The 9,887-nt window shown below is 44.7% G+C and overlaps 1 long non-coding RNA gene and 1 other non-coding gene across 4 annotated transcripts in view; one reads left to right on the top strand and one right to left on the bottom strand.

The window, feature by feature from the left end:
• The first annotated feature begins 672 nt into the window (after positions 1-672).
• Positions 673-9,887, top strand: part of LOC116096760 — a 14,395-nt gene continuing 5,180 nt past the window's right edge. For 2 of the 3 annotated variants that reach the window (XR_004121098.1, XR_004121097.1), the window contains exons 1-2: positions 673-789; positions 1,844-2,009. This is a non-coding gene — a long non-coding RNA (uncharacterized LOC116096760). Of the gene's footprint in view, positions 790-1,843; positions 2,010-3,118; positions 3,208-5,550; positions 5,598-9,887 lie in introns of those variants that run through there. The other variant, XR_004121099.1, reaches the window with a different exon arrangement.
• LOC116097346 lies at positions 2,390-2,494 on the bottom strand. The gene has a single exon (XR_004121371.1). It is a non-coding gene; the product is annotated as a small nucleolar RNA U13 (small nucleolar RNA).

Raw genomic sequence — 9,887 nt, 5'->3', positions numbered from 1 at the left:
AATAAATCTTAAAAAAAAAAAAGAAAGCCAGGTAGTGGTGGCACAGGCCTTTAATCCCAGCACTTGGGAGGCAGAGGCAGGCAGATTTCTGAGTTCGAGGCCTGGTTTACAGAGCAAGTTCCAGGACAGCCAGGGCTATACAGAAAAACCCTGTATAAAACAAACAAACAAACAAACAAACAAGGAAAACAAAACAAAAAAGAAAAAAATTCAGAGTTATCCTTGCATACATGGTGAGTTCAAGGATAGCCTCAAATCCATGAGACCTTGTCTTTAAAAATAAAAACAACAGGGCTGGCGAGATAGCTCAGCGGATAAGAGCACTGACTGCTCTTCCAAAGGTCCTGAGTTCGGATCCCAGCAACCACACGGTGGCTCACAACCACCTGTAATGAGATCTGATGCCCCCTTCTGGTGAGCGGGCTGGAGTGAGCGGAGTCGGTGCGAGTGAGGCCAGCAGAGGTCTTGAGTTCAATACCTAGCAGCCACACACATAATAGCTCACGGCCAGTCATCTGTACAACCATAAATTTATTTATTTAACCATAGATTTATTTTATCTTTAAAAAAATCAAATCAAATAAAAACAACATCAACAACACTTTTTCTTTGTTTACGACTGCGTGGGTGCTTACTGTTGCCCAACAGCCGGATGTTCTTAGAACAGCCACGAGTGGGGCAAGCACGGCATCCTCCTCAGGGGGCCACGAAGTCCATAAGAGGAAAATGAATCTCATATAAATACTCATGAGGAGTCCTGGGAAGAATCAGAAGTCCAAGGAGTTTTAAGTAAGCATAGCCTATCCTGGACTCATAGGATAAGGACGGCCTTAGGGTGGAAGGGGAAAAGAGAGTGGGCGAAGGAGCCGGCACAGAGACGTTTTTTGTGTTTTTTTGAGTCAGTGTCTCGTGAGATCTGCCTGTCTCTGCTTCCCAAGTGCTGGGACTAAAGCTGTGTGTCACTACACCCAGCCTAAGAGATCTAGAAAAGAAAGCCAGCTTTGAAAGGACAGGAAAGGGGCAAAGAGGAAAGCCAAGGCTAGAAAAAGGCCTGGGCAAGTCTCTTAGAATTTTGGACTTTGGCCTAGGGGTATAGCTTAGGGGCAGTGTGCCTTGGCCGGGCATGAACTAGGGCCTGTAAAAAAAAAAAAAAAATGTTTTTTAGCCTTTGTCCTATGAGTGTTGGGAAGTCTTGAGGGGGGTTTGTATTTGTTGAAGTAGGTATTTATTAGAAAGACTTGGAGTTCAGAGCACCCTACTTCACAGGCATGGGCTGCTCCACATAGTTTCTATATGGAGCCTGTTATGACCAGTTCTTTATTTATGTAATTTATGTAGAGTCTTATTATGGAGCTTAGGCTGGCCTGGGACTTATGATCCTCTTGTCTCGCCCTTGCAAAGTCTGGAATTAAAGGTGGGAGTCGCCACTGCTGGTTTTATTTGCTTCATTATGTAGATGGTTTAATGAGCCACAGTTTAAAAGCCGCTTGTCTTCAAGATGGTGGTGGCACGGACTTTTAATCCCAGCACTTGGAAGGCAGAAGCAGGTGGGTCTCGGTGAGTTCGAGGCCAGCCTGGTCTACTACATGGTGAGTTCCAGGACAGCCAGGGCCACATAGAGAAACCCTGTCTCAATAAAATAAAAAACAAACCAAAACAAAACAAAAAACCTCTCATCTAAAAAAGGTTTTCTGTCTACTGGAGTCTAGTAGCCCAGGCCCACAATTCCAGCATTTGGGCGGCTGATTCAGGATAATTGACAACGTAGACTACAGAAATAGACCCCAACTCAAAGAAAAGCATACAAAGAATTAGACATGGTAAAACTAGCTTCTCATTCCAGCACTCCGGAGGGCAGAGATGGGAGGATGAGGACTACAAGACTACAAGAGACCCTATCTCAAGACAGTAACATCTGGCTTAGATTTTGGGGGTGTCTGCTCTGTATCCCAGCATTTGGAAGCCAGTGGCAGAAGATCATACAGTTCGGGGTGAACCTGATGCATAGGGTGAGTTCAAGACCATCCAGTTAACTAATTAATTGGTTGATTGATTAATACGAAGAAACCTCAGGCTGGGTATTAGCTTAATTGGTAGAGTAGTTGCCTAGCATTTATGCACAAAGCCCTGGGTTTGATCCTCACGTAAACTGGGAACGAGGATGAATGTTGGTAATCCCAGCATTTGGCATACACACACAGGTTCAGAAGTTCGAGGCTATCCTTGCCTTTATTCTGAGTTTGAGACTAGCCTATGCAACGCGAAACCCTGTCTCAAAAACAACAACAACAAAAGATTTTCTCTGGTTCCCATCTTTTCCTAGAATACATTCAATCCTTGTAAAAGTCCTTTCATTTCCAAGCCTTTATTTTATTTATTTATTTAAGTTCGTCAGGCAGGTATTGTGCCCACGTTGTAACAAGGTCTAGTGGGCGGCACATATCACGCAGTAGCGTGAACACCCAATCATCATGCTTTATGAACCAGAAAGGATCTATTTTATTTTTTTCATCTAAGTTTATTTGTGTGCCTATCCCATTTTCCTGTTTACTAAAAACCCCTAGGGAGGCAGGGTTTTTTGCCTGTTTTATTCTTCTAGCAGGGACTGAGCGAATGGCTGTGGCATACATGGGTGTTTTTAACAGCATGTCTGGTCTAGTACTGGGGCCTCAGCAGTCAACAAATCCAAGTCTCAGGCTTGTGAGATGGCTCACTGAGTAAAGGCCCTTGTTGCCAAACCTGAAAAACTAAATCAAATCCCTGGGACCCACATGGTGGAGGTTGTTCTCTTTTACACACACACACACACACACACACACACACACACACCTACACAAAAGGAATAAATAAAATGTAATCTTTAAAAAGCTTTTTTAAAAAAATCACAGGGTCTGAGACAGTGGCCTCGGGCTGGCTGTTCGTTCTGTGGCCAAATCTCAGACAATCAAGCTCAGTCTAGTGGTGGGGAAGGAGCCTGGACTTTGGAACCGCACAGACAGAGGAGCCTCAAATCTAAGTGCGAGCCCATCTGGAGTGGGGCAGAGTATAAACAAACAGAACCAAGTGCTCAGATGACCATTAATAACTTGTTTAATTTTTTTCATCTGTGAAATGGTAGCGTGATCATCAACATCGAAAAGTTATGACAGCTGTGGTGGCGCATGCCTTTAATCTTAGCATGTGGATTGCAGAGCCAGGGGGATCTCTGTGAGTATGAGGCCAGCATGGTCTACATAGAAAATTTCAAGACATCGAGGGCTATAGTGTCTTTATCTATCTATCGATCAATCGATCAATTGATCTATCTATCTATCTATCTATCTATCTATCTATCTATCTATCAAGGTGTTATTAGGTCCAACAAGGTGGTTCAGCATGAAAAGGCACTTGCCACCAAGCCTGACAACCTGAGACGGATGCTCAGTGCCCACAAGGTGAATGGCAAGAACTGCTTCTTCCTGGTTGGTGTCTGATCGCTACGCGTGTGTTCTGGTGTGCACACATTCTCTCTTTCTCTCTCTCACACGCAATTGCAGACACACTGATAATAAAAAATTTGTAAATGAAGAAAAATAATCCAGTCACTCTCATTTATGGTTAATTTACCTGTCAGAACATTTGACAAGGTCTGGAGACCCTGTTTGTCCCGGCTGGTAGTCCTCCAGACTTTCATTGTGTCAAAACCAGGGATGCTGCTAAGCATGCTACATCACACAGGACAGACCCCATTACAAATTAGTATTCAATCCAAGAAGTCAGTGGTCCCAAGGCTGAAAAATTCTGCATGAAGAAATGCTAACATACAATGTTTTCAGTACAATACCTGGTAAGTCTCAAGTACTTGGTAACTAGAAAGCAAAGCAAAGACTGTATTTTAGTGTGTGTGTATGGTGCATACAAATATATATATATATTCATGTGAGTGTGTGTGTGTGTGTGTGCACATGAGTGTGGGTACCCTCAGAAGAGGCACTGAATCTCCTGGAACTGAAGTTACAGGTGTTGGAGAACCCCCTCTTTCTGCATCATGGGTGTTGGGAATTGAACTCAGATCCTCTGGAAGAGTGGTAATTGCTCTTGACCTAAAAACCATCTTTCCAGGCCCTGTCATATTTTGGGGGGACATGGTCTCTCACTGAATTTAGGGTCACAAATTAAGCCAGGCCAGGAGGCAAGGGAGTCCCCAGGAATCTCCTGACTTGTTCTCTTAGGGACAAGATTATATAAGCTTTAACATGGGTGCTAGCAATTTATCTCTGGGCCATCTTCCCAGCTCCCTTTTAGAGGAAACTGTGTCTAGAGGAGCAGGAACATGGAAGGGTTCAGTGAGTCCACACCTCCGTGGCTCATTCCCCAGGCATCTTGCAGACAGCGATGGGGTGAAGAGGTTCACACCAGAGTGGTTATAGCACCAAAAAAGCCTTGGGAAGCAAAGGGTGAGGAGTGTGTTCAGAACAGAAGTGCAGCCTTGGACTTTGGACTCCCGGGAGCGTGGGGGAGGGAAGAGCAAGCTAATGCTTTCCCCGCTGGGCAGCAGCAGCTCTCTTGGCAAGAGTCCCCACTGTTGTCTGGGTCAGCACAAAAACCTCTGGGCAGTGAGTGTCAGATCCAGGACTTCCAGCCTCCCTAACCCACCCTCCACCTCCAACCCTCACTTCAGAGGAATGCTCAGAAGGTGAGGCCTAGCTCAGCCAGAAGTTAAGTGAGACCCTCCAAGAGAGCTTTGTGTCGCATGTGTCTGATGAAGCCTCCTGGATGAACTGGAGAGGGCCTAAGCAATCCAGGGCAAAGAGCAGCCAAATCGGAAACAGAGTCAATTCTACTGAGAAAAGCATTTAGCAACACTCACTGCTTCCCCTGGTGTGTGCTGTGTGCCAGGCACTGTTTCCTATGGAGAATGATGTTTGGAACAGTCCTTACTCGCACTTATCTTTACCTAGAGAACATTTGAACTCCAACCTTGTCAACACAAATGTTCGTCCGATGCAAGGCACACCTAGTGTATACATGCCTAAAAATGAGCTCAGGCACCTGATGGCACCTGTCATTAATCCCACTACTTAGGAGAAAGAGCCAGGAGGATCTCTGAGTTTGAGGCCAGCATGATGGTCTGCATAGTGAGTTCCAGGCCAAGCAGAGCTATATATATAGTGAGATGTTGTATCAAAATACAAATAAATCTAAATAATTTATGTATCTTAGTCTGCACACTTGAGACACACACATACACACACACACACACACACACACACACACACACCAAACAACAAATGGGGACAGAGATATCATCAATCCTATTTCATAAAAAAATAAACTGGATGAAATATAGCTCAGTGACAGAGTATTTGCTTAGAGACCACAGCACACAGGGGAATCTGCATCACATTAAATTCCCAACACAGACTGTGGTGGTTTGAATATGCTTGGCTGAGGGAAGTGAATGGCACTATTAGGAGGTGTGGCCTTGTTGCAGGAGGAAGTGTGTTGCTGTGGTGGTGGGCTTTGAGACCCTCCTCCTGACTGCTAGTCTTCTCTCCTGTTTACCTTCAGGTGAAGATGTAGACCACTCAGCTCCTCCAGCGCCATGCCTGCCTGCATGCGGCCATGCTTCCTGCCTTTATAATGGACTGAACCTCTGAACCTGTAAGCCACCCCCAATTAAATGCTGTTGTCTATAAGATTTGCTTTGGTCATGGTGTCTGTTCACAGCAGTAAAACCCTAACTAAGACACACACACACACACACACACACACACACACACACACACACGCGCACACACACACATTCACACAAGTCAAACTTCATAGATATGAATCCAGTATCATGCGACTAATTAAATGACCCAGGATCATTGTGATAGACTTTTATGGAGATGGAAGAAGAAATAAAGTATAGCCCTTGCCTTCAAAAGCATTAGGACCTCTCTCACACAGGAGAAAAAGACAGTAAAAATCGAATCCATCTAACAAATGAGAGGCAGTGACAGAGCCTTTAGGCTGGTAAGGCAATCTGAAGTTAGTTGTAAGTGGGGGGCAGTTAGGAAGTCTTCAAGGGGGAAAAATGTGGGTGAACTGATCTTGGAAGATGAATGAGTAGACTTTGCATTTACAGGCAGAGAACCTGAGAGGCAGAACCACTGGGCTAGGCCACAAGATGTATGTGTAGCTATAGAAACAGTTCTGTTTGGAAAAGTTGATAAATTGGCCCCAAAATATTTGTTTGGTAGAAGTGAATGGGCTCAAAGTACTACTGAGCTGAGAGGGACTCAAGCAGGCATGGAAAAAACATTACTTAACAAGTGACAAGGTGTAGGCAAATCCTGAGCAGAATAGATATCAATCTAGGAGCAGCTCTCACAATGGAGACAGGCTGAGTCAGCCACATCTCAAATATCCTGGAAGCTGGGTATGTACTTGCCCATCCAGCCTCCTCCTCATCTTCTGGAAACAGCTTGGGGCTACTTGGTCTAACCCTAGTTCTGGAAGACCTGACCCTACCTCCCTATCTCCAGATATGAATACACAATGAAGTCTGCTCTAGCTGATTAGAACACTCAGAGATTGGTATAAAAAAGGGCATGTTCAGCAAGCTGAATCAATGAGAATTGTGCACAGTCTGTTGAGACATGTAAAAAACAAAACAAGATTTGTACTAGGAAAAGCAAGAGAAACGAAAGGCAAGTTTAAATTGTGTCTTAGTTAGGGTTTTACTGCTGTGAATAGACACCTTGACCAAGACAACTCTTATATGGACAACATTTAATTGGGGCTAGCAGACAGGTTCAGAGGTCCAGTCCATTATAAAGGCAGGAAGCATGGCAGCACCCAGGTAGGCATGATACAGGAGGAGCTGAGAGTTCTACATCTTTATCTGAAGGCTGCTAGCAGAATACTGGCTTCCAGGCAGCTAGGATGAGGGTCTTAAAGCCCACACCCACAGTGACACGTTCATTCCAACAGGGCCACACCCTCTAATAGTGCTAGTCCCTGGGCCAAGCATATACAAACCATCACAGATTGGATCTAAAGGGGAGTGAATATTTCTATTTGCATCTGCAGGGGAAACAGTAAGGCATGGTGACCCATGTCTGTCTCAGCCCTCAGAATGCCGAGGGCAGGAGGATTGCTGCAACTTCAAGGCCAACATGGTCTACATAGTGAGCTTCAGGTCAGTCTGGGCTCAAAGTGAGACTCATCTTTAAAAAAAAGTAAAATGAGCTGGGCAGTGGTGGTGCACGCCTTTAATCCCAGCACTTGGGAGGCAGAGGCAGGCAGATTTCTGAGTTTGAGGCAGCCTGGTCTACAGAGTGAGTTCCAGGACAGCCAGGGCTACACAGAGAAACCCTGTCTTGAAAAACCAAAATAGGGCTGGTGAGGTGGCTCAGCAGGTAAGAGCACGGACTTCTCTTCCGAAGATCGTGAGTTCAAATCCCAGCAACCACATGGTGGCTCACAACCACCCATAATGAGATCTGACGCCCTCTTCTGGTGCGTCTGAAGACAGCTACAGTGTACTTACATATAATAAATAAATCTTTAAAAAAAAAAAAAAAGAAAAACCAAAATAAATAAATAAGTAAATCTATCTTTGGGATAGATCGAGCAGGAACTGAGCGAGCAGGATCTACCGGAGTGAGCCAGGTTGACCAGAGCAAGCAGAGGTTCTAAAAGTCAATTCCCAACAACCAGATGAAGGCTCATAACTATCTGTACAGCTACAGTGTGTACTCATATGCATAAAATAAATAAATAAATCTTAAAAAAAAAACCAAGGGTAAAAAGAGGCTGTGTGTATCTTAGTTGGTAGAGTGCCTAGCAGGCATGAGGCCTAGGTGTGACCCTCTACCAAAGCATAAAGGTGGGAATGGTGTCATGTGCTTGGAACCCCAGCATTGAAGAAAGGGAGGAAGGAAAATCACAAGTTTAAAGGTCATCCTTAGCTGCATAGTGAGTTCTAGGCCAGCCTGGGCTACATGAGACAGACTTACTCATAGACAGTTAGATAGATAGATAAATAGATGGATAGATAGATAGATAGATAGATAGATAGATAGATAGATAGATGATAGATAGATAGAGGTCCAGCTTGATGTCACTTGCATGTAATTCTATTAGTTATAATACTGTAGCTGGCTAAAGCAGGATTGCTGAGAGCTCAAGGCCAGCCTGGGCTATTGAATGAGGCAGTCTCTAGTAAAAAAGAAATAAAGAAAAGGAAAAAAAAGTGACTTGGTTGTGGTGGCATATATTCTAGCATTTGAGAAGTAGAGGCAAGAGAATCAATATTATCCAGCTCACCTAAGCTATGGGAGACTCTTTGTTTCCAAAAAGAAAAAGAGAGAAAGAAAGAAAAGGAGAGAGAAAGAAAGAGAAAGAAAATAGAAAAGGTGAATAGACTGGAGATGTAGATATAATGTAGTCAGTGGCAGAGTCCTTGAGTCAGCCAGGCCATGGAATCTCTGAGTTCAAGGCTAGCCTGATCTATAGAGCAAGTTCCAGGACAACCAGGCTATACTAAAAATCCCTCCCTCACCACAAACAAACAAGCAAAAAAATAAAAAGTGTCCTTGAGCTAGATACGGTGATACATACTTATAATTCCAGAATTCAGGAGGCAGAGACAGGCAGATAGATCTGTGTGAGTTCTACAGAGTGAGTTCCAGGCCAGCCTGGGCTACTTTGTCTCAAAGACATAAAGTGATAAAGGAGCTCTGGCCTACACACTCTAACATCACACATTACCCCTTGCCTCAAATATACACACACTGAAGATCTTTACAGTGTGACTAAAAAAGTGGGGGGGGGGGTTCGGGCAGTGGTGGCACACCTTTAATCCTAGCACTTGGGACGCAGAGGCAGGCAGATCTCTCAGTTCGAGGCCAGCCTGGTCTACAGAGTGAGTTCCAGGATAGCCAGAGCTACACAGAGAAAACCTGTCTCAAAAAACAAAAACAAAACAAACAAACAAAAAAAAACAAAAAAAAAAACAAAACATGGGGGGGTGAGCGGGGCCGGAGCCAGCAGAGGTGGGGGTCGGGGACAAAGAGTGCCGGGCTGGGGGCTGGGGTGGGATAGGGGCTGCTGAGCCTCACATCTTGGTGAAGTGTCTTTGGCTTGTGGTCTCTGGAGGGTCCCCAGGTCTGAGGGTCAGTGTTAACATGCTTCTTGGTTCTTTGGTCACCATGCCTTCAGCAAGTCCTTTCACTAGCTCTCTGAATCAGGGAACTTTTAGGAACAACTGAAACCAGCTCAACTCTCAGCCACAAAGGAGAGTCTCCTGGAGACTTAGAAAACATCGTTGTACCTCACAAAGGAATAGATTTTCGGCAGACCTCATCAGCCAGTTTAGGAAACCTCATAATCCAACCAAGTAGAAATCAAATGACATGGTTACTGTCTTGGTCTTTGGACCCACACATGGAGGCACACACCTGTAATCCCAGCATCGAGGCAAGAGGATCTTACATTTGAGGCCATCTTGAGCCTAGTTTCTAGCCTCTGACTGGCTATGTAGTAGAGGATGACTCTGAACCTCAGATCTTCCTGTCTCTACCTCCTGGGTATTGGTGTATTACCACACCCAGTTTATAGAATGCTGGGATCAAACTAGAGCTGTGTGTGTGTGTGTGTGTGTGTGTGTGTGTGTGTGTGTGTGTGTTAGGCAAGTACTCTGCCAACTGAGTGAAAGACCTGGTCTTTCTTCCACTTTCCTTCTTTCTTTCTTCCTTCCTTCCTTCCTTCCTTCCTTCCTTCCTTTCTTTCTTTCTTTCTTTCTTTCTTTCTTCCTTTCCTTCTTTCGGTTTCTCAAGACAGGGTTTCTCTGTGTAGCCCTGGCTGTTCTGGAACTCACTCTGTAGACCAAGCTGGCCTCAAACTCAGAAATCTAC

This window comes from Mastomys coucha, unplaced genomic scaffold (assembly GCF_008632895.1).
Source record: "Mastomys coucha isolate ucsf_1 unplaced genomic scaffold, UCSF_Mcou_1 pScaffold18, whole genome shotgun sequence".
Lineage (NCBI taxonomy): Eukaryota > Metazoa > Chordata > Mammalia > Rodentia > Muridae > Mastomys > Mastomys coucha.
The sequence above is the reverse complement of the archived record's forward strand: the minus strand, read 5'-3'. Positions and strand labels throughout refer to the sequence as shown.